Source organism: Engystomops pustulosus, chromosome 1 (assembly GCF_040894005.1).
Source record: "Engystomops pustulosus chromosome 1, aEngPut4.maternal, whole genome shotgun sequence".
Taxonomy (NCBI): domain Eukaryota; kingdom Metazoa; phylum Chordata; class Amphibia; order Anura; family Leptodactylidae; genus Engystomops; species Engystomops pustulosus.
In genome coordinates, this window is record NC_092411.1 from 156,921,140 (window position 1) to 156,945,251 (window position 24,112).

The following is a 24,112-nucleotide window of genomic DNA, read 5'->3' on the forward strand; positions in this document are numbered from 1 at the left end:
CGTTGCAATTCCCGGCGTAAACCCCCCCCCCCCATTCATCAATTGGTTGGGGGTGGTGACGGGCCGTAGAGTGGACCTGGTGTAGAACTGAGTGGGCAATTGCGCCAACAATGCTAGGAGGCTGATAGGGGGTGGGATGGTGGTGGAGATTGGTCATGTGCCAGCTTATGTTACATCTCCATTACTACTGCTGAAATCAAGTGCTGCATTTTCATATCAATTCTTAGTTATGCTCTATGAAGTGGGGCTGTGGTAAGTTCACAGGGGCAGGTATATTGCCATGAAATCACTAGTTACCTGCTGCAATATTCCATTGCAATGCTGTGAATGGCATTAAAATGGAAAAAATTACAGGACGTTCGCATAGAAATCAATGATGTTCAGGCCAAAATGGCCCTTTGAGTGATTGGTTGGTTTTTAAGGTATATCTGGGGCTACTTATAAAAAGACCAATCCTAAAGGTCCTATTCCTAATATACAGCTGTCACCCACAGCTTCTGCCACCTGCTTCGTATGGCAGCCAGTCCCAGAAGACGTAGTAGTACATTATGATGCGGCAAATCCCTGCTAATACGTCAATACTCTTTGCACATAAAAAGAGGATAGTTTCTATACTCTTTGCACATAAAAATACTATTAAAATACTGCTATAGGCTTTGAAAACTTTTCATCATATATCATGAATGTGTTAATGATATATTCCTCTATGGCGGCCATCATGAAACAAGAGAACAAAACAGAGGCCATTTTAAGTATTAGCCGGGGGTCATGCCGGGGATCAAGCACTGTCCAGTTAATGTCATGATTCAAACTTAATTTTATGTAACCTGTTTGCTCGCCTGCCAGCTAATTCCCTTGACATTTAATGAGAAGCCAGTCTGTCCTTCATCTCTTGTTATATATCTTGGTTCTAGCACCAGCTTATCTTCTTCTTCTCAGGAAATTAGTATAAACATGTCTGTGAACATGGCCAATAGCATTACAGTATTCTTCTTCATGCCCCCAATGCTGCTTTTTCAGTTTTGATATACGACTGTGTTTTTTGGGAAATAAAGAGTGTGATTTGAGTGCATCTGAAGACCGTGTCTGCATCTTGGGTTCGTTCTCTCCTCCCTGGTACCGGGAGCCATGAAAGATTTAATTTGAAAGTCACCATGCAATGGGGTCGGGGGGGGGGGGCGGTTGGGCCCCAGATAAAAATCTCTAACAAATGCAACTTTACAGGATAATTTCTACATTTAAATAGCTAGTGTTCATGCAAACCAACTTTGTTGACAAGGCCATGTCGCTGGGTTATCTGATAACTGAAAAGGTTTGTTTCTGTTAGCATGTAGCTATTGATTCATAGCCATAATATCATTACAGGCAAAATGTCAAGATTTATGTAATTACAGAGTCACCTATTTATAGGTAATTGAGTCATCTCTAAAATATTTAGCAATCAATTCAACCCATTACATTGTGAAATCAGTATTAGATTAAATGCATATGACCAAGCTAATTCTCTTTCAGAGTTGCATCTGCTTGACATCCATTTTTCATTAATCATCCTGAACTGTAGTCTATTGGCATTTATCAAGATCGAGGTGTAGGCCTCATCATATATTCAGCACAAGGCTCACTACAGTTGACTCCAGTAGGGAACTGCAATCAATTTTAGCAAAACGTGGCATGAAAGTTGATAAATCACATTGGGTCTGCATTCCTATCTCCAAGCCCCCTTAATTGGAACTGGTATGGGGAACAAAAAATATAATTTGTGTGAATAGAGTAGAAAAGGACACACCCCCTCTCACCCAACCATCCAATGAGTGATCCATAGTTCAGACTAGTTCGTATTAATTTTTACGGACAGACTCAAGATCCATAAAAAAAACAAATGTAATGTTCAATGAGTAAAACCTTTTGCATTTGGTTCAGCTGTGTACACTCCTCAATATTGTTGATCACCTTAAATTTTCTTTTTGTATCTGTAACACTCTTCTAAAAAGGATGGTGTCTAGGGTAGAGTAATGGGTACAGGCCTAGACTCACCCACAACCCTCGTCATCAACCTAACAAGCCTTGAAAACCATATTGGTTAGGGACTTCTGGTCAACAATCCCTGCACTGACCGAGTGTACAAGAAGGAAGACCAAACACAGAGGGACAGATAACAGACTAGCAAAATCTACAGAACTGGGTCATATCCAAAATGGCGGTGAAGCACAGAATCATATATCAAGAGTAACAAATGAGAGGTCAGATATACAGTATAGCAAAACAATAGCGAGCACACATTGGGAAAGCTATCAGGAGAATAGTAAAACCAGCAAGGTGTAATGGAACTGGGCAGATATATAAAAGAGCTCCTGAATGCTGTCCCCAGCAGCTGACTGGACCAATTGTCCATGACTCAAGTTAACTTGTTTGTGGACTGAGCTGAGCTTCAGAGGATCTTAGTGTGGTTCATTCATTCCCAATACAGTAGCAAGCTTAGCCATAGTTCACACAAACACAACACACAGAGCCTCCATCTTCTAAGCCACATTTTGAGCCTCCATTTCTTTACTTGTTTACACTTTGTTTTCATAATAGTACAACAGCATGCATATCTACATTTCTTTACTCACACTTTATTTTTACGAGAGTACAACAGCATTCATTGCTCCATTTCTTTACTCACACTTCATTTTTACGAGAGTACAACAGCATTCATTGCTCCATTTCTTTACTCACACTTCATTTTTACGATAGTAGAACAGCATGCATTGCTGTTTCTTTACTCACTTAGACTACATGCACACAATGTATGCCCGTCTCACCGTAGTACGGCGGGCATACATCGGCGCTGCCGAGAGGAGCAGGGGATGAGCGCAGCTCACCCCCGCCCCTCTCCATAGGCATATACAGCGCACGGCGCCGTATCATGTAGAAAGATAGGACGCATGTGTGCTGCACTGTACCACTCCCGTACGGTGCCGTGAGCCCATACAAGTGTATGGGGGCATATATCGGCCGTATATACGTCGGCCGTATATATGCCCCCATACATGTGTGTGAATGTAGCCTAACACTTTGTTTTCACAATAGTAATGATTCAATTTAGCTAACCAGACATTTCCCTTGCAATGAATTTTGTAGTTTTATCCTGCAGTCATTCATCTTTCTTTTAATTTGTTATCCCTCAATAAAGATTGTGAGCACTCACAGACAGGGTCCTTCAACTTTGATTCTATTTCAATGTAGTTTTCTGTCTTATTTACCTATATACTTGTGTATAAGCCGAGTTTTTCAGCACAAAAAATTTGCTGAAAAACCTCACCTCGGCTTATACACGAGTCAATTAAAAAAAACTTACATACTCACCCCGCGTCCCAATGCCCAGCGTGGTTCCCAATGCTCCTCTTCTTTTTTCTCCTGGCTGTATTAGTTGACAGAGACGCGTCCACGTGATCTGCCGGCCGGCACACACTATGATGCGGCAGTGTCGTTGCTGATGACATCATAGTGTGTGCCATCTGGCAGATCGCATGGACTCTGCTGGCTAATACAGCAAGGAGAAGAAAGAAGAGGAGCCACGGGGACCGTAACATCAGGGAGCAACACCAGACATCGGGACCGCTCGAAGATAAGCATGTTTTTTTTGTGCTTGCTTTATGTGCCGGCTGGCTGTATACTACTGTGGGCTGGCTGGCTGTATACTACTGTGGGCTGGCTGTATACTACTGTGGGATGGTTGGCTGTATACTACATGGGGGCTGGCTGGCTGTATACTACATGGGGGCTGGCTGGCTGTATACTACATGGGGGCTGGCTGGCTGTATACTACTGGGGGCTGGCTGGTTGTATACTACTGGGGGCTGGTTGGCTGTATAATACTGAGGACTGGCTGTATACTACTTGGGGCTGACTATATACTACTGGGGGCTGGCTATATACTACTGGGGGCTGGCTGGCTATATACTACTGGAGGCTGGCTGGCTATATACTACTGGGAGCTGGCTGGCTATATACTACTGGAGGCTGGCTGGCTATATACTACTGGGAGCTGGCTGGCTATATACTACTGGGGGCTGGCTATATACTAGGAGGCTGTGACCAATGTATCCCCCCCCCAACCCTTCAGCTTATTCTCAAGTCAATAGGTTTTCCCAGTTTTTTGTGGTAAAATCAGGGGTCTCGGCATATACTTGGGTCGGCTTATATTCGAGTACAAACTGTACTTTCATTTGTTCTCTTCAAATGTAATTATTGAAGGATGGAAATAATATTCACTAGAATAGAAGGTTGTTGGATGAGTAGAAAGGTAAATATAACAATAAAAAAAAATTGCTGTAGCTACCTATTTACTGGGGGCCATGTGATGTGGCTACCTATCTACTGGGGGCCATGTGCTGTGGCTACCTAGTTACTGGGGGCCATGTGATGTGGCTTCCTATCTACTGGGGGCCATGTGCTGTGGCTAACTAGTTACTGGGGGCCATATGATGTGGCTTCCTATCTACTGGGGGAATGTGCATATTGTATGGCTCTCACAAAATTGCATTTTAAAATATGTGGTGTTCATGGCTCTCTCAGCCAAAAAGGTTCCCAAACCCTGATCTCAAACAACACCTTCCCAACATACCCCCTAAACCCCACACTGGTGATTTTAGAACAAGAAAAAAAACATAAATAAACAAATTTTAAAAAATAATAAAATAAAATTTCTAATTCAACTCTGTGTAGCGCTATGTAATCTGTGTGCGCTATATAAATAAAGGAATAAATAAAAATTATTATTAAACATATCCCAGTATCCCAAAAACTGTGGTATGAGATAAAGTCCCACATTCACCTCTACTGAATCAAAAAAACTCTTGCCTATATTTATCAATCATAGGACAAGCCCATAATCAGTTTATTTATCAGGGCACGAATATATCCAAACCACTTTTTATCTATCCAGCATAGACAATTACATAATATTTATAGTAACTGAGGCAACATTGTACTTTTGACCAATAGTATTCTCTCTGCCCTTGTAAGGGGGAGATTAGACCTGGTGTTGACCTTAAAGTACAACTGTAAAGTATAAAAACTTTTGCCTAACTCTTCACTAAGCAAAAATAATTCCCTATTTTGCTCTCATTAGCAATCTGCATGTGTTTAGCTGCTAGCAGATGTTTTATCTTGTCCCTCCAGGCTACTCTCCTTTTGTCATGCTTTTTGGTAACCATAGGAAACCGTACAGGATGGCTGGAGAAGAGAGGAGGTTTGTTGAGAGGGGCAGTAGCGGAAGAGTGAAAGAAAACAGGACCTGGAGTGATGTCACAAGCATGTGACTCATCACATGCTTCAGGTCGTACAAACAAGCAGTCCTGATTCATGTGAAGGGTAGAGGTAGACGGCACTCCGCTTTCCACAGTGCTCTGGGTCTGGACCAAGCCAATATAAAATTCAAAAGTAAAGATCCCGGTACTCGTTTTCTGCATCAGCATGTAGATTTATTGTGCATCATATAACATAATCATAGCAACAGTAGGACATGTTTCGGCTTGTATCCCAAACCTTTCTTAACCCTGTATGATGCACAATAAATCTACATGCTGATGCAGAAAACTAGTGCAGGGATCTTTACTTCTGATTCATGTGAAAGCACTTAGTGCTCTGGCAAGAGTGCACTTAGCGGATGTTACAACCAGGATGTGCTCGCCCACTTCAGGAATAGGTGAATATGATATAATAAGAAGGGATAATATATATACCAGGTTTTATCTAGGGCTAGGAGGCCGCCAGCAACATGATGTGATTTTTGTAAATTAACCTCAAGTCCAGAGACCTTCCCAAAGTCTCTGATAAATTTAATAGCCTTAGGGACTGACACATACAAATCTTTTAGACAAAGAATGCATAAAGCATAATCTTAGGCCCTTTTCACACATTTTTGCGCGTGTATGTTTTACTAAATTTGCCAAATAAAAGCTAATGTGTGGAAAAAATTATCATCGCCGTCTTCCAAGTGTTACAACATTTTAAATTTTTTTGGCTATGGAGTTGGTTGATGCCTTTTTTTTTTGCAGGACATATTGTACTTTGCAACAGTATTATTCTGGAGTACATATACAGACGGCCCCCTACTTAAGAACACCCTCCTTACATAAGACCCCTAGTTATAGTTACAGGCGGTCCCCTACTTAAGGACATCCGACTTACAGACGACCCATAGTTACAGACAGACCCCTCTGCCCACTGTGACCTCTGGTGAAGCTCTCTGGATGCTTTTTTATAGTCCCAGACTGCAATGATCAGCTGTAAGGTGTCTGTAATGGGACTGCCTGTACTTGTATTTGAACTCTGTGTCTGTGATTGTCGAACCTGTGAAATTCAGAAGGGACCTGAACCATGCAGTTTGGGTCCACTCATCACAAGTTATAACCACCATAATGATCATCACAGGGAAACTACTCCCTGCTGGACATGAAGCGTCATTGTTACATTTAATAGTTTTAGTGTATTTTTCCACTTTTAGTTTTTCTGATCATAAGGGAAGAGAACACATGGCACTTCTTTTTGTCTTAATCCACTTCTGGTTTTAGCATAAAAAACTACTACATATGTACCCTTGTTATAGATCTTTAACATAATTAGGCTCACTCAGATTTCACTAGGTTATGAAAATAACTTTTCTGTTTAACCCTTTCAAGAGAAACTAAAAGGGGTTGTACGGTGGCAGACATTGCCCTGCATGTTCTAGATAAACAAAAGTAACTCCCTATATGAATTCAGCGATTCTATGGATTCAGCGATATATGTTATCAGCGATTCTAGGACCTTGTAAAGATAATGAAATCAGAAGTTATAAGGTCAGCTTTTGTTTATACTAACCCATCTCCTGGGAAACGACATGTAGACTCGTCGCGCATGTGCGTTCCGCCGTCTGTGTCCACAGCCACTTGCAAACTCACTCCTGTGTGTGCGATGTGTGGTGCCGGATTGAGCCAGTGGAGCGTGCACGCTCTGCAAGACAAGCGCACAGCACAAGCAGCCAATAGCTGCTGTGCTGTGCATTTTGTGCACGAGTATACTCTGCTCCGTGGGAAAGGAGTATGATGGGACTTGAAGTCCTGATGCGGAGCACTGCGGCCATCTTGGTTGCTCGGTCCTGGCCTGCATGGATAAAAAAGTACTGTAGTGTAAAAATAAGTAATTCCACACAAAATAAAGGAAACCTACCACTTCCGATGGTGGTTATAAGCTGCAAATGCCGTGCACCAGCTCATGGTGAGCTGGTGCCGGCGCTTATTTTCGTAATGTTTTTAAACAGATGTAAAGCGTTTAAATGCTTTATTAATCTTTATATACAAGAAGCTTCACTGCACTGTGCTCCGCGCTCGGCGCACCATGCGAGCGACCACTTCCTGTACAAGCACACGAAGTGGTCGCACGCACGGTGCACCGAGCATGGACCACAGTGCGGTGAAGCTACTTGTATATAAAGATTAATAAAGCATTTAAACCCTTTACATCTGTTTAAAAACTTTACGAAAATAAGCGCCGGCACCAGCTCACCCTGGTCACCTAACCACCATCGGAAGTGGTAGGTTTCCTTTAAGGTGGAATACTGTGCATTAAGAGGAGTAGTGGGTGCACTTTTCACACACCAGAGATTTATTTTTTGATTCTTTAAACAAGTTATCAATAAGTAGCCCTAAGGTGACGTCACACAGTTGCTCACATTTATTAAAGCATTTACGCCAGTTTTCTGACTTTACGCTAAAAAGAACATGCAAACTCCTTGCACATGTATTTATAAAGTGTTGTGTTGTGCAGCTGCACTGTGCCTGACAAGAAACCTAAATGTGCAGCTAAAGGTGATACATAATAATAATAACCGTAATTTATATAGCGCCATCAAATTACGTAGCACTTTAGAAATCATAACAAAGGCTGTTAGAATGTGGATCGAGTCTAGTAGGGTTTGTAGTCATTTCATATGTACTGAGGTTTTCTGGATATATGTAAGGAATGAGTTTACATAGTTGGTTTGCAAGTGCAAATAAGTTTGTTAAAGCATAACTAAACTTTCAACAAACCTACCAGAGCCCCTCTGTGCTGTGGTTCACCAGCTGTTGCACTTCTTCACGTCTCCCTGCACTTCCCCCTCCTTCTGCCTGCAGTAATCTTAGGGCAGCAGAGTAAGTTTCAGCACACAATAGTAGAGGGGAAGTGCTCCTCACATGTGACATCCAGTGCAGTTACAACAAGGAGGGGCTCTTGTAATGCCCCTAGAGCCCTCTGTCACATTAGGATAATTTTAAAAATTAATTTTAGAAGGAAAGTGGCCACAGTCACAGACCTGAATTTATAACTAAGTGCCCATGTTTTATCATATCTTATTTTAATGGTAGATTTCCTTTAATGAAGTATATCACAAGTTAAATACAATCATTGCTCTATGAATTTCTGAAATTTAAAAAACAGTGTTTCAAGGTTGTTACATTTCAATTACTTTGGAACTGCAAGGTTTTTTTAGCAATGTTTCAAAAACATTTACAAAAAAAGTTAGCAAATTATAATATATAACAAAATATTATGCGACCTGAAATAGGGCATTTCACACGCACCAAACACAAAATCCCTTAAATTGCTCTGTTCACAGAAAAATTAAAAAAAAAAAGGTATAACTTTTGAACGTGCAGAAGGAGCTGAATGTGCACTCTTCAATCAGCAATGAGCGTCAAAAATCACCAGGGATGTATTTCATGATTTTTTACAAGGAGAAAACTTCTTTAATTTGCTAAGCCTATGAACATTACTTGATGGTTCGATCAATTTTATTCTTTAAACATTTAAACATATAAATAGGGGAAAGTGCTGTCTAAGGACACCAAAATTGTAGCGCTGCAAAAGGCTGGGACTACAAGACAATAGACAAGCATCTTAGTAAGAAGGTAACAACTATTGGTGCAATTATTAGATAATGAGGCACATGTATCAAAACTCTGGATTGCATTTTTCTTTCATTTTTGAGGCTTTTCATGGTGCTTGTGCTCATTTCTGACTTTTTTTGCACCTTAAACTGTCGCCTTTCAAAGTTCATCATTGTTTAGTTTTCTGCAGTAGTGTTCCTTGAGTTATCACCAGAATCCAGATGTGAAAGTTAAAATTGCTAAATTTTATACAAATTTACAGCTGCCTCTAACCAGGCATAGAAATTAGCTGGGGAACTGATTGTGACTTTTGGAGGCTCTTGGCGACTTTTGTTTTAAAAAGTCACAAATTCACTACAGACCAAACACAACATGTATCAATAAAGAAAAAACACTTGCAAAGTCTCCCTGCTTACATGAAAAGATGATAAACATATATATCGGCACTCCTCATAAAAATATTCCATCTTTATTCTTGTTTTAAAACATGCGATTAGTGGCATACATCCAACATGAGAGAAGGTCACGTGGTGAGATGAGCCTAAAATAAAACTTTTTGGTATGAACTCCACTTGTCATGTTTGGGGGAAAAAGAAGGATTAGTACAAACCCAAGGACACCATCTCAATCATGAGGCAAGGAATGTAAACATCATAATTTAGTTCTGTTTTTCTGCAAAGGGAACAGGACAACTACACCACATTGAAGGGAAGATGGATTGGGTCATGTATTTGGAGAGTTTTCAGCCAAAAACCTCCTACCCTCAGTAATTAAAGAGCATTGACGATATGTCATGGCTGGGTCTTCCTACCCAGTCTCCAGACCTCAACATAATGAGAAATCTTTGGAAAGGATCTGAAACCCAAAGTTGCCTAGCCACAGCCCTAAAACCTGAAATATCTAGAGTAGATCTATATGGAGGAATGGGACAAAATCCCTGTTGCAGCCAGTGCAATTTTGGCCAATAACTACCAGAAACATCTGACCTTTATACTTTCAAACAAAGATTTCAGTACCAAATGTCAAGTTCTGTCTTTCTATTCTATCAAATATTACATTTCTAGTTTTTCTTTTAGATTTTGTCTCTCATGGTTGACGTGTACCTACAATAAAAATGACAGGCATCAAATACCTATTTTCCCCTTTGTATTCTTTAGAGAAAATGACCAAAAGAAAAAAAAATTAAAAAGTAGAAATACTCACCTCTGCTCCTCAAGATGTCCGGTTGTCCGGGCTGCTAATTATGCATGCTGGGAGAGGGATGTGATGTCTTGTGAAGGGCATGAATTCACACCTCTCGCGTGACATCACCTCCCTCTCCAATTCTGGGTCCGGGGTGTGCTGCCAGTTTTACTGCCAGCTACTTGTTTTATTATTTGGGTAGCATGTACGCAGCTGACAGTAAAAATGGATGGAGTTTGGTAATGGGAAACAGGGGGTTAAGATAAAGCTATCATGGGACTTATGTGTGTAGATTATACTATTACATAAGTTTCATTTTTGGAAGTGCAGAGGAGACACTGCATTATGTAACACAGATATACACTCAAAAAGACATATTCATATGCACTTACCTTTAAATTAACACCTAATTGTGATTGCAGCAGAAGCACTTGAAACATTCACACAAGCTCAAAATAGCTAGTGAAGTAGAGGAGTGTGCCATGAGATTGGCTGACCTGTACCTGTTACAATTATTGAGTGAAAAGATACAACATTCTTCAGATAGTTTGCTGTAAAGAGACCTCTCCTCAGTAAATATGGTAATAACCATGCATGGCTCAGATGGGTGTATAGGAGCTCTGTCTTGCACTAATCCAGTCACAGTGACTCATCCAAAATCATTGCAGGCAAGAAGGCAAAGCTCTGTAGTCCAGCTACTAGCTTAAAAGCTATAGCAAATGTTTTACCCTGCAGCTTGAATAAATCTGATTTGCAAATTTGGATTGCCTTGATAAGGTGAGCTGTTATTAGTAAGGATGGTAACATCAGTAAACAAAAATTGCAGAAAAGGCGATAATAGTTACTGCTAATGCGACAATCAAATGGGAGAAACACAAAATATTTACAATGATACATTCCCTCCAAATTTTTTGACTTTCAAGCTGCATATCTCACCATCTACTAGAGATTTGAACTTGAGACTATAATTTTATAAACAATCATCTTGGCTATCTTATGCATAAATTTGTTCTAGCATTTACTAATAGTGTATTATTAGGAAGTGAAAGGTCACCAATTTGAATCGAGGAGCAGCCATGTAGAAAATCTTTCCAAGAAAAAGGAAACTACATTATCCGGCTCATCAATATTGGTCTCTTTGCAAGGAAAATTCCCAAACAGCATCATGTCAATATCATGGAAGAATACAGAATGAGGTCTGTCCATCCATTCCAAAGCCAGGAGTTGGATACCCAAACAAAAAGGGATGAAGAAGTACTTGAGTGAATAGTTGGTTCAAGTATGAAAAGTAAAAGATTGTAAAAGGATCATTTGGAGTGATGAAATGAAGGTCAAATGACTGGGTGAAAATGGGTCTGGAAGAATCAAGGGAAAAGGGAATCTTGGAGGAACTGTTAAAATCAGTGGAGGAAGCCTGATGATATGGGTTGTTTCACATGCAAAGGCTATGGATGTGTCTTAATCTTGGAAATTAAGGTCTGACAAGCATGGCTTTATTGAGATAACTGTGGTCAATGTGTGTGTTTTTCCCATTTAGAATCTGCCTAAATGGGAAAACCATACATTTGTATCATTAATTTTTGACTGTGAAAACAAGTCAGAGTCCCCGATTGGAGGAAAAAAATTAAACATGTTATAGAATATTTATTTAGAACATACTGTCATTACTTTTTGTAAGTAGAAACACATAAAGAGGAAATATTTAACCATTGAAACATACCTTACCTTTAAGTACATACTATTTCTGTCTCCTTCCAAAAAGTTTATTTTACTAAATCAGAAAAGAGCAACTAAAAATACAAAAATAAAGTCCTAACCGAATGGACTGACTTCAATTCATATTTTTCCATTGCTGGCTGCAATGAGTCAACCACTCCTGCACAATTCTTTGGTGACAGTACAATACACATTCATACCTACAATTTCTTGCTGCAAGTTGTATGTCTCTTAACAGCAACCTATAGTAATATACCTCCCAACCATCTAGGATCTGGCAGTGCCGTATTCCAGGCTCTGTCCCACTGTACTGGGTAGCAGGAGGTATGTTTTGGGACATTAGCCTGTTACACAAAGTGATAATGCAGGAAGCTGTATCACTGTACCTCTGCTGTGTGTTGCAGAAGCTGGCTCTAGCTATATGACGTCATCCAGTTTCAGAAAACCACACAACAGAAGGATTATTATGATTTACTGACTATAATACATCTAGTTATTGTTGTATAATGTACAGATAAATGTAACCAACAACAGAACATAACTGCCAAAGTTCTATCAATCCTGGGAACGTGAGAGGATATATCACTATGATAGATAAAAGTGACAGCCACTACATTCTATGAACAAGCTGCAGACACAGTGGCAGTTATCTTGATATAATTGTCCTAAGCCATCTTGTGTCAGTTGATTCTGATATCATGGAAGGGACTGGTCAAGGTATGTAGAACTTCTGTGTGGAAAAGGAAGAAAAAAAAATTCTGATGGTCACCCACATAGATGCATATAGAATGTGTGACGCCATGCTGGACACAAAGGTGAAAAGATGGTGCTTGGTCCAGATCCAAGGTGAACACATAGGAAAAAAGAAGAAAAAATCCACTTGGTCAGCAATGGTAGTAGGTAAAACACAAAAATGTATTTAATCCATCAGTATATAAAAAGAGTACAAAATCACTTTAAAACTTTTTGCATTTTTAAAGTGATAGTTTTTTGTACTTTTTTTTAAATAAAATGATGGATTAAATACATTTTTGCTGTCGTGCACCTACTGCCAGTGCGGACCAAGTGGATTTTTTCTTTTTTCCTATATGTACAACTTCTGTCAATACTGAGGCCTGGGCGACACAATGGAGGGAATACACAATGGGAGAATATAGTAAGACTGACATTTAGAATGCCAGTCTTAATATTCCCCACTATCGGCTCAGACCTCTTAATAAATGCAGACACAACTCCACCAGTTTCGACTTGTAGACTAGGTGGGAAATGGCTGAGCTTTTTGCTCCAGTCTCCGCTGGGCCATAATATATCTGGGCCATTGTGTAGCTGTGAGTGTGTCCTAGCCACTAAGATTATAGAAAATGAAGATTACCTTGATTTTTAGATTCCTTAACATAAATGTATAATATGGTTTATCAGAACTAGGGCATTGACCCCTATGATACATTATAGTGTAACCTATGAGGCATTATCATCTGATAGGGACTTAAATATTGTATTACTTCAGAATGTAGGGAAAAATTGATCCTTGTAACTGATCAGTTTATTATAAATGACTTGCCAACAAAGGAGCAACATGCCAGATGCCAGGTCCAGACACTGCCATTACTTGAGCCACAGGCTGTGCTCCAAGGGTAAACTGACATAGATAGAGCACAGGAAATGCTTCCCCTTATAATTGTTATGGCCAAATCCCCTCAGTTGGTTCAAGGGAAAGGGGTCATGGCTTTTAGGTTTTGTTAATGCTAGGTCATATTTAGATACCTTATTATATTAATAAAACTATTACTCTGAATAAAATTACATCTCACTTCTTTCTTTCTCAGAAAAATCGAAGGCCTCATCACTCATGATGAAGATTGAAGTCCCAAAAAGACAACACTGAAGACTGTAGTTGGGGGACTACAGAAAAGAGCACATTATTAGTGGGAATGGCTACAAAAAAATGGACTATAAAAGTCGGGTTGCTAAGGAAGTGGCAACAATATAAGGGCTAGAGGAGGAGGACATTAAAGTATACTTTAGGTGCCACATTTTATCTCCAACTCTTCATCTCTTTTACAGTCATAAAAGAAGAAATGAGGGAAGTAATGTTCTTTCAAGGATTTTATGTGTCTTTGGACAGAATAGGTATGATTGGTTAGGAAGCAGTTGACCATAAGCTTTTACTGGTACCTGAGTTGCTGGTTTAGAATGCAGCCTAACACTAGTCGGGTCATGTTTAGCTTGGACCAGATGAACAGGCCGCTTCCACACTGGGCAGTGCCAGCAAGGGGATGCAAGAAGAGGGGGAGGCTGCAATCGAATTCATGGTCCCCTCTGGGGCACTCCTGGTCTATGTGCGCTAAAGGGATCACCGAGAAGATGATGAAGGAAGGCCTGTGAAGTTAGCAGCAGCCAGGGATCACACGTGGAAACGGAGATTATGCACATTAAAGGGATTGTCTGACTATTTTAAAAACTTTGCAGATGGGCTAAAGAGTGCTGATAAAAAAAATAAAACTTTACTTATCTTTTCTGCATCAGGCCTAGTAGAGGGTAAGCCCTCTGAGGGGAGACAGCAGCAGGCTGCTAGTCTCAGCATGCTTTGTGTTCTGAAGCATAGAACTCTAAGAAGTCTCTGGAACTTCCGCTGGAGGAGGTAGGGTCAGATAAAGCATTTAGGTTCCTAATGCCCTACTGAGTGGGCCATTACAAATCTACTGTGGAGGACCAGTCACTTCAATCAACCAAAATAGGGATAGTTCTAGGGGTAATGGCAGGAGATTAAGTTAAGTACAGGGTTTAGGATTTTCTACCTTTGGGAACAGTCCTGTAGCTGAGATTCTAGTCAGGAGATAGGATTGCTAACTACTGATTTTTTTACGATCAATAAAAAAAGAGAAAATGACTGGCACCACCTGAAACACAGATATAGGATCACAGTCCACGTCCGACAGGTACAGCCACACGTCGGGACCGGCAGAGGGAATCCTGCTGCGGGGTGCACATCCAGGCTTCACAGAAGGCACAATATCAATATCCACAAGAGGTAAGAAGAAATGGCACTCCGAGTGCCATTTCTTCTTACCTCTTGTGGATACTGATTTTTTTATATAATCAACAGAGGGGGAATGAATAGAATATATTAATATGATATTTTCTGAATATTTTTTATTTTGAATGTAAAAAAGAAAGCAAGGAGAGGGAGGGGACTAGACAGGGGGCAAGCGCAGTGTAAGAATGCTAGAAGGGAGGCAAAAGGTGTGGCTTAGTGCATTTAAACTTTCCATCGGTTTCCTCCTCTTTCTCCATCACAAAAGTTGGGAGGTATGACTAACATCAATATCTATGACAGGCCTAAAACCTATTTAATTCCTAGTATATGCGTAGAGTCTTTACATTTACCTCACAAATTTCTACCTTGTCTTCTAAACTCCCTTCAGCACTAGCTTGGCTACGTTATACTACCTATTGTTTTTCAACTGCATTTAGACCCTGACCTTTTCTGGAACATGGGTCACCAGGTGTCAGCATAATACCTTAGGGAAAACTGTTATTTCTTTTTGAAAGTATTAAAATATAAACCTCTGTATAGATTGGTAGAAAAAACTATCTGTAGATCTGTCACAAACAAGTCCAAACACGGGATGCATCTACTTTATGGTGTCCCAGAATTTAGCCCTTAAGCTCCATCCACATCCACAAAACGGTGTCCTAACACTAAATTTACTCCACAAGTTCTTCAACCAGCCAATAAAGTCACTGCCACCACCCACACATTACTTATACAAAGAAGGCCGTAGGCACCTCAACCACACAGACAATGCACACTGATGATTCACACATGCAATTGCTACATATACTATATTACGATGAACTTTTGGTAACGTACTACCCCTCAGAAACTCTGATTCCACAGGCAGTGGCTTATTAAAGTTAAGACATTAATATACATAAAAAATAGAGTACACTCAAAACAAAATTGTCAGATAAAAATAGAAAGAATAAAAATATAATACTTACAAGCAGTTACAATCAAAAACAGAAACAAAAAACATTTGCTTAGGAAGTAGGGAGAAGTTCCTTGGCTTGAGGACAAGGCATGTAGAGTGGTCCAGTCTTCTAACGTATAGAGTCCTCAAATTGAACCAATCCAGTCCTCATAGACTGTAAGCTCTTGTGAGGAAGGCCCTCACTCCTATTGTTCCATATGAAAGTTTGTACTCTGTAAGGTATTATTATATTTGTATATGTCCCCTATGATTTGTAAAGTGCTACAGAATTTGATAGTGCTATATAAATAAATAAACAAGCACAGATCTCCTTACTGCAAAACAGGCAAAAACATCCATAAATGTAGAAGTTCATGATCCAGCTTTGCCTTCTTTTATCAGTACATAATGTCCCATAGGTACAATGTAAAAACTTTGCGTCTCTGGAGCATATTGCACCCTTAGTCATGGATAACAAAATAACACATTCTCTAATATGTCCACATTACAAAAAATATAAACATTTTATAGCCTGTAAAATATGACAAAGCAAATCTGCTTTAGATTGAGCTCCTTCCATACTATCCCCGGTCGTGTGCCCATATGGAGATTTTTGTCATTTACCATAATCTATTGTGAATTTTACATTTTTGGGCCAAAATGAATGTATTGTCCAAAAAAATTGTAAATTCCACCTCCATAGCGCTGCACAAAGCTTAACAAACTGGTCCCTGCCTTCAATGGGGCTTACAATCTAATCAACCTACCAGTATGTTTTGGAGTGTGGGAGGAAACCGGAGGACCCGGAGTAAGCCTGCACAAACACAGAGAGAACCAACTTCTTAAAATTGGTTACTCATACATTGAAGGGTGAAGTCTCTATATTGGGATAATTTATGAGGTTTTACACTCTCAAATGTACATAAAAACTGCCTGTAAATATAGGTTTTGGCAATTTTTATAAAAATGTGAAAAATTCCACCCACAATTCTAAGCCCAATAACATCCTAGTAAAATGAGAGGATGTATAAAAAAATGCCAACATAAAGCAGACATTAGGGAAATGTTAGTTAAGAAGTATTTTGGCTGCTATGACTAACTGCCTGCAAAGCAAAAATTTTAGAACTTTGAAAATTTTCCATTTTTTTTGCCAATTTTTTTTCATAATTAAACACAAAAGATATCATCCAAATTTTCCACTAATTTGAAGTACAATGCGTGACGAGAAAACAATCTCAAGGTTTTGAAGGTTATAACTACTTTAAGTTACACACGGCAGATTTTAAAAATCGGGCTTGGTCCAAAAGCCCTAAAGTGGCTTGGCTTGGGGTTAAAATAATTCCTTGTTCTCAAGGATATTTTATCTCTATATATCTATCCAAATAACAATTTTTTTCTCCACCAACCTCATATGTGAATTTTAAGTTATTTTAATCTATGTTAATATACAGTACAGACCAAAAGTTTGGACACACCTTCTCATTCAAAGTGTTTTCTGTATTTTCATGACTATAAAAATGGTAGATTCACACTGAAGGCATCAAAACTAGGAATTAACACATGAGGAATTATATACTCTGAAAATATGTCTTATATTCTAGGTTCTTCAAAGTAGCCACCTTTTGCTTTGATTACTGCTTTACACACACTTTGCATTTAAGAGGTAGTCACCTGAAATGGTCTTCTAACAGTCTTGAAGGAGTTCCCAGAGACGCTTAGCACTTGTTGGCCCTTTTGCCTTCACTCTACAGTCCAGCTCACCCCAAACCATCTCGATTGGGTTCAGGTCTGGTGACTGTGGAGGTCAGGTCATCTGGCATAGCACTCCTTCAAGTATATTATTATTAGTATATATGACAGTACTAATATTTTACTTAAAATTAGGTTATATTTAAAGATATAGGTTGAGGTTTTAATTAATATATTTGTTTATGTATTGTTCTTCAAGTATCCCTGTATGTGATCAATATGTAATCTTGTGTTTGAATGAATAGTGCTGTAATACATGAAAAGATTTGATTGGAGGAGGTTCAGGTAGCCAAGAATGGATTGGTGTAAAAATTAAGCAAGTCCTAGGTTAAATTCTTCTTGTTATCGTTTTCACTATGAATATTACAGTGTAACATTTGTAAAGATAAAAGGAGCATTGTTTTAGAGATAATGTGCCAAACTTAAATATCATTTGTGATACTTCCCTAGATGTTTTAGCAATGTTGTGCACTGTAACTTAATGTTTGAGAGATTTGGCCATCTGCACACTGACATAGCCCTGGATATTAAAGTGCCTGACTAAAAGCCTCTGATCATCGGACTGACTGGGTTAAAGAACACCAAAGTTACCTGGCTGATGCCAGATAGATTGCGGTTCGAGGAGGCCCAATACAAGCAAAAGCAAGACTTCCACCACCATGTCTGTGCAGAGCTGCCACTCCCTTGTGATCACGTCTAGCCAATAAACAATCATCCCACCAGCGAATTATATGGGTGGTGGGAGCGTGAGACATACCTAGTTAGGGACCGTCTCTCCCCTGAAGTCTACAAGGATTTTAAAAGAAGACTGTCTAGCCCAGGGGTCAGGAACCTTTTTGGCTGAGAGAGCCATGAACCCCACATATTTTTAAAAGTTATTCCGTAAGATCCGTACAATATGCACATGCCCCCAAGTAGATAGGTAGTCCCAGTGTCATGGGTGCCCCTGCGATCTACGTCTCGGATCGCAGGCACACCCATGCCCCTGTCCGTGGTGGTGCCCCTTTCCGAGCTCACTCACCTCTCCATGTTCCTGCTCCTGTCTGGCCAGCGTTGATTAGCGCAACCCACTTCCCGGGTTCCTATAGAGACCGGTGGCTCCCAGCATTCCCCCCCAGATCTTAGTGCTTCTATAAGGAAGCTTTCCACAGTGTTTCCTTCCTAAGTGTTGACCTCCCGTTGTGACCCTGGACCTGTTCCTGATTCTGCTCCCTCGCTGCCAGCCCTGACCTCTTGGTCCGTCCCCGACCTCGCATCATTGCCGCCTGACTTGACCGCCTGCCTGTTCCTGACCACGAGACTGCCTAGTGATCCTATACCTCGACCTTGGCTTCCACCATGGACAAGTCGCACCTGTGTAACGACCTGCTGCTTTGCTGTGGGCTCTGGTGAAGACTGGTTGCCACTCAGACTCCAGTCCCAGGTGTCTGCTTACATCATCGTCTCCAGTAGTCCAGGGGGTTCGCTACTCCATTATTCCACTCACTACTGGGTCATACAAAGGATGTAGGCAGTGGTAACATCGCTTCCTGCATCCAGTGATCAGTCTAAGAGGCACAGCAGCCATCACTATTTATTAAAGATCTGCCTGAGAGACAGATGCAGCCAACAAAAGAGCCACATCTGGCTCCCGAGCCATAGGTTCCCTACCCCTGGTCTAGCCCTTCAGGTACACAGGAACTGGTTGACACTGGAAGTGTCATTGATTGTTTACACCCTGGCCAGTGACTCCTGTCCGGGTGTCTTCTTGTAGTGACCCCAATATTTTCTAGATTTTATCTGTTCCACAGAACTGGGTGTTCATCTCCAACCCTACGAGGGGCTGTGGCCTAGGTTGCTGTGACCCATCCTGGTGACCTTAGGTTGACTCTACACCTGAGCCTGCCATCCTGTCTGACTCTGAATGTACCCAGTACCCTACTTTGAGGATGACAATGAAGAATCAGTGGTACCAACTCAACAGCTCCTCTGTATGGTCTCAGAGGGAAACAAAAGGGAAGGCTCTTGTAAGCCAGAGACTTCTTGGTCTTCTCCCAGTTGTGCTTGTTGTACTCTTCTCTATTCAATGCTGGGTGTGTTTGCTGATGGACATTGCAAAGAACCGTTGCTCATCATTGCAGAGGAATGTAAGGTTGCCCCTGTTATTTCTCAGGTTGCGCCCCTTTTCCCTGTGCCCAAGGAATGGACTCTATCATTACAAAGCTCTCTGAGAGAGGAATGTCATAAAAATTATTTGCTGCCTAAAAGGAAAATTTTTGCACTTTTTGATCATTTTATGTAACATTTATTTAAGTACTCTATCTATTGTGCCTGTTAATGCCAATCTAATATATAAACCTGAGTGTATTTGTTTGTGTATGTATGTCCGCTAAAGGAACCTGCACTGTTGCATTCACATTTGGCAAACTTGGCACAGCCGTCCTTGTGACTCAAGGAAAGTCATTGCGAGAACCCAGCCCTTTCCAAAATACACTTATTAACCACCATCTAAAGGAGCTATTGTCTGGTGGCTTTTAGCAACCAATCACTGCTATTTTGCCACAGGTCATTAATATGAGCTCTGAGCTTTGATTGGGTTCTATAGACAATAAGTATACAACAAATTATGTGTGAGGTAATATGTGAGGCACTATGTGACATGGCACTCCAAATCCAAACTAGTGAAATTGGAGCTCAAAAGCTAAATTTCGCTCCTTCCCATCTCAGCCTTGTTGTGTGCCCAACCTGTAGATTATTGACACATGTGGGGTATTGCCATACTCTGGACAACCCGCAGAATAATTTTGCCATTTCGCACTAAAATGGCACTTTTAATTAACTTTAAATTTTGACCAGCACCCGGGGCATAAAATGCTCACTACGGCCAAAGGTAAATTCTTTGAGGGGTGTAGTTTTCACCATGGTGTTATTTTTGGGGGTTTTCTATTGTATTGATACTAGTACAGGAGCTCTGCAAGTACGTTGTGGCACTTGAAAAACTGACTTCCCAAAAACCCAACAGGACTAACTCCATTCTGGACATGGCTGTGTGCTGAAACAGGAGTTGCCATCGACATGTCAAGTATTGATGAACTAGTAAGAAACTGGCTAAAAATTTTGGGATTAATTTTTACCTCTAAAACCCTCTGAATGTGTACATTTTAGGGCTAAATAAGAATATACAAAAATTAAAATGTTAAAATTTCTAATCCATTTTTGTTTGATTCCTGAGAAAGAATTAAAGGGTTACCAGACTTCCCAAATGTGGATTTAAATAGTTTGGGATGTCAAGTTCATAAAATGGTGTTACTTGCAGGGTTTTATAGTACATAAGGCTTTATAGGGCACTTCCAAACTAAATTGGTCACCAAAATATACCTTTTTTCAAATCTTTTCAAAATACTAACATAAACTACAATGTCTCATGAGAAAACAATCTCAAAGTCACTGGGATAAATTCAAGTGTTGAAAAGTAATTACTACAGGAAAAGACGCTGGTCAGATTAAAAAAAATAAAGTATGAGCCTAAAAGTACAAACTGGCTATGTCCTTAAGGGGTTAAGGGTTAAATTATTATTTTATTATCATAGTATCATAGTATATAAGGCTGGAAAAAGACGCAAGTCCATTAAGTCCAACCTTTAAGAATTAAATAAATGTTTTATCCCCAAAACCAGTGATATTTTTTCTCTCCAGAAAGGTATCCAGGCCTTTCTTGAACATGTACATAGAGTCCACCATAACAACCTCCTGCGGCAGAGAGTTCCATAGTCTCCCTGCTTTTACAGTAAAGAACCTTTGTCTATGTTGATGGTAAAAGTGCCTCTCCTCTAGGCGTAGAGGATGCCCCCTTGTCCTGGTCATAGGCCCAGGTATAAAAAGATCTTTGGAGAGATCCTTGTACTGTCCGTTCAGGTATTTGTACATTGTAATGAGGTCTCCCCTCAGTCGTCTTTTTTCTACACTGAATAATCCCAAATTTTTTAATCTTTCAGTGTATTCTAATCCCTCCATTCCCCTAATAATCCTGGTTGCTCTCCTCTGCACCCGTTCCAGTTCTACTATATCCTTTTTATACACTGGTGCCCAAAACTGTACACAATATTCCATGTGTGGTCTGACCAGGGATTTGTATAAGGGCAAAACTATGTCTTTATCATGAGAATCTATTCCTCTCTTGATACATCCCATAATTTTATTTGCTTTAGCAGCAGCCGCCTGGCTCTGGTCACTAAAATTAAGTTTACCATCCACCAATACCCCTAAGTCCTTGTCAGCTCCAGTTTTACTAAGTAATTGACCGTTTAGAACATAATTATACTTTTTGTTTCCATGGCCCAAGTGCATAACTTTACATTTATCTACATTAAACCTCATCAACCATTTCTCTGCCCACTCCTTAAGCTTCCACAAATCCCTCTGTAATGCTAAACTATCGACCTCAGTATTTATTACTTTACACAGCTTAGTATCATCTGCAAATATTGAAACTTGACTGTGTAAACCCACTACAAGGTCATTAATAAAAATATTAAAAAGAAGTGGCCCCAATACGGTGGCACTCCACTGGTAACATCAGCCCAATCTGAGAATGTGCCATTAATGACCACTCTCAGTTTTTTTATCACTAAGCCAATTACTTACCCAAATTACACAGATTTTCTCCTGTTCCCAGCAGTCTCATTATATATACCAACCTTTTATGTGGCACGGTGTCAAATGCCTTTGAAAAGTCCAGATATACAACATCAACAGCGTCTCCCAGATCCAGTCTTGAACTTACCTCCTCGTAGAAACCAGATTAGTCTGACAGGACCGATCTCTCATAAACCCATGCTGACGCTGGGTTATAAGGTTGTGCACAGTGAGATACTCCAGGGTAGCATCTCTAACAAACCCCTCAAATATTTTCCCCACCACAGCAGTTAGACTCATGGGTCTGTAGTTTCCAGGATCGCTATTTGATCCTTTTTTGTATATTGGTACCACATTTGCTATGCGCCAGTCCTGTGGAACATAACCAGTCCTCAGCGAATCTTCAAATATTAAAAATAACGGTCTGTCTATCACCGTACATAATTCATGCAGAACCCGGGGGTGTATGCCATCTGGCCCCGGTGATTTATCTATCTTAGTGGTTGCGAGGCGGCGCCATACCTCTTCCTGGGTTAAACTGTTCACATTCCAAAAAGAATTTACATTATTCCTCATTGTGTCTTCCACCAGGGGATTTTCCTGGGTAAAGACAGTTGAGAAGGCGACATTCAGTAGATTGGCCCTTTCCTCATCTCCTTCCACCATGACCCCCATGTTATAAAGTTAATGTAACTTTACTAAAGTAGGCAGGGCTGAGATTGGTTGGAAATTTAGCATGCTTTGGAATGAGCTCTGCAAGAATCTATGAATGGGGACTAATTCCAAGGTTCTTTGTTCTATGACCTCTAGCATTGTCTTGTTTGACTGCTGCGTTTGGAATTATCTCCGATTTTGGTTGTTACAGCAGCTTGTGTGTTGTTAGTTACAGCTGATGCTCACTGTATATGGCAATGACTATGCTAGAGAGCCAATACCATAACCATGCCATAATAGTACAGACACTCTCCAAACGACTAGCTCACTGGGTTTTAATTAATTTATTGTTACAAGTTTACCTTTGGGTAAAGATAACCCATTAGTCATCCTTAAAATGTAACTTTTATTGGAGCTTTTAATAACAACAATACACAAAAAGTGAATGGTGTAGATACACGTGAGCGTTAAAAACGCAGCTAGAATGGAGTGAATCCCTTTTATTTGTTATCTTAAGTTGCCTTTCAATGACAGGTGGATGAAGTCCTTGTAATAATATTTGCAAATGCTAAAACTGCAATAATATAAAGATGAAAAATGTATCACTGTGTTTTTTTTTAATTAAATCACTCAAAGGGGTAGAATATAATATAACAACATAGAGTGCCTGCATCATACCTTTTATTAATCGCACACTGTATCCATTTCACAGCCTTCTTAAATGTTGTGCAAGCAGGGGCGGACTGGCCATAAGACCCACCGGGAGAAATCCCAGTGGGCCGATTGGTTTAGGGCTGGTCCGGGGCCGGTCCTGTACTGGGGGGTCGGTGAAAAAATAAAAACACATGAAACTCACCTCTCCGACGCCCCGACGCTGCGCCTCTGCTTGATCCAGTCCGGCTGCGGTGACAGCTCCGTACGGGCCGGCGTTGCACAGACTATGACGTCGGCAAGCGTCTGACGTCATGGTCTGTGCGACTCCAGCCCGAACGGAGCTGTCACCACAGCCGGACTGGATCAAGCAGGGGCGTGGCGTCGTAGAGGTGAGTTTCATGTGTTTTTATTTTTATGTGCTGGGCTGGCTGTATACCGGGGGCTGCTGTATAGAGGGGTGACCGACTGGCTGGCAGGCTGTATACACCGGGGCAGGGGCTGGCAGGCTGTATACACCGGGGCAGGGGCTGGCAGGCTGTATACACTGGGGCAGGGGCTTGCAGGCTGTATACACTGGGGCAGGGGCTGGCAGGCTGTATACACCGGGACATGGGCTGGTGGATTGTATACACCGGGACATGGGCTGGTGGATTGTATACACCGGGACATGGGCTG

General features: G+C 40.6%; 1 protein-coding gene across 3 annotated transcripts in view; it reads left to right on the forward strand.

Annotated features, from left to right (window-relative positions):
- Positions 1–24,112, forward strand: part of LRRC25 (leucine rich repeat containing 25) — a 144,383-nt gene that overhangs the window by 71,851 nt on the left and 48,420 nt on the right. The window lies entirely within an intron of this gene.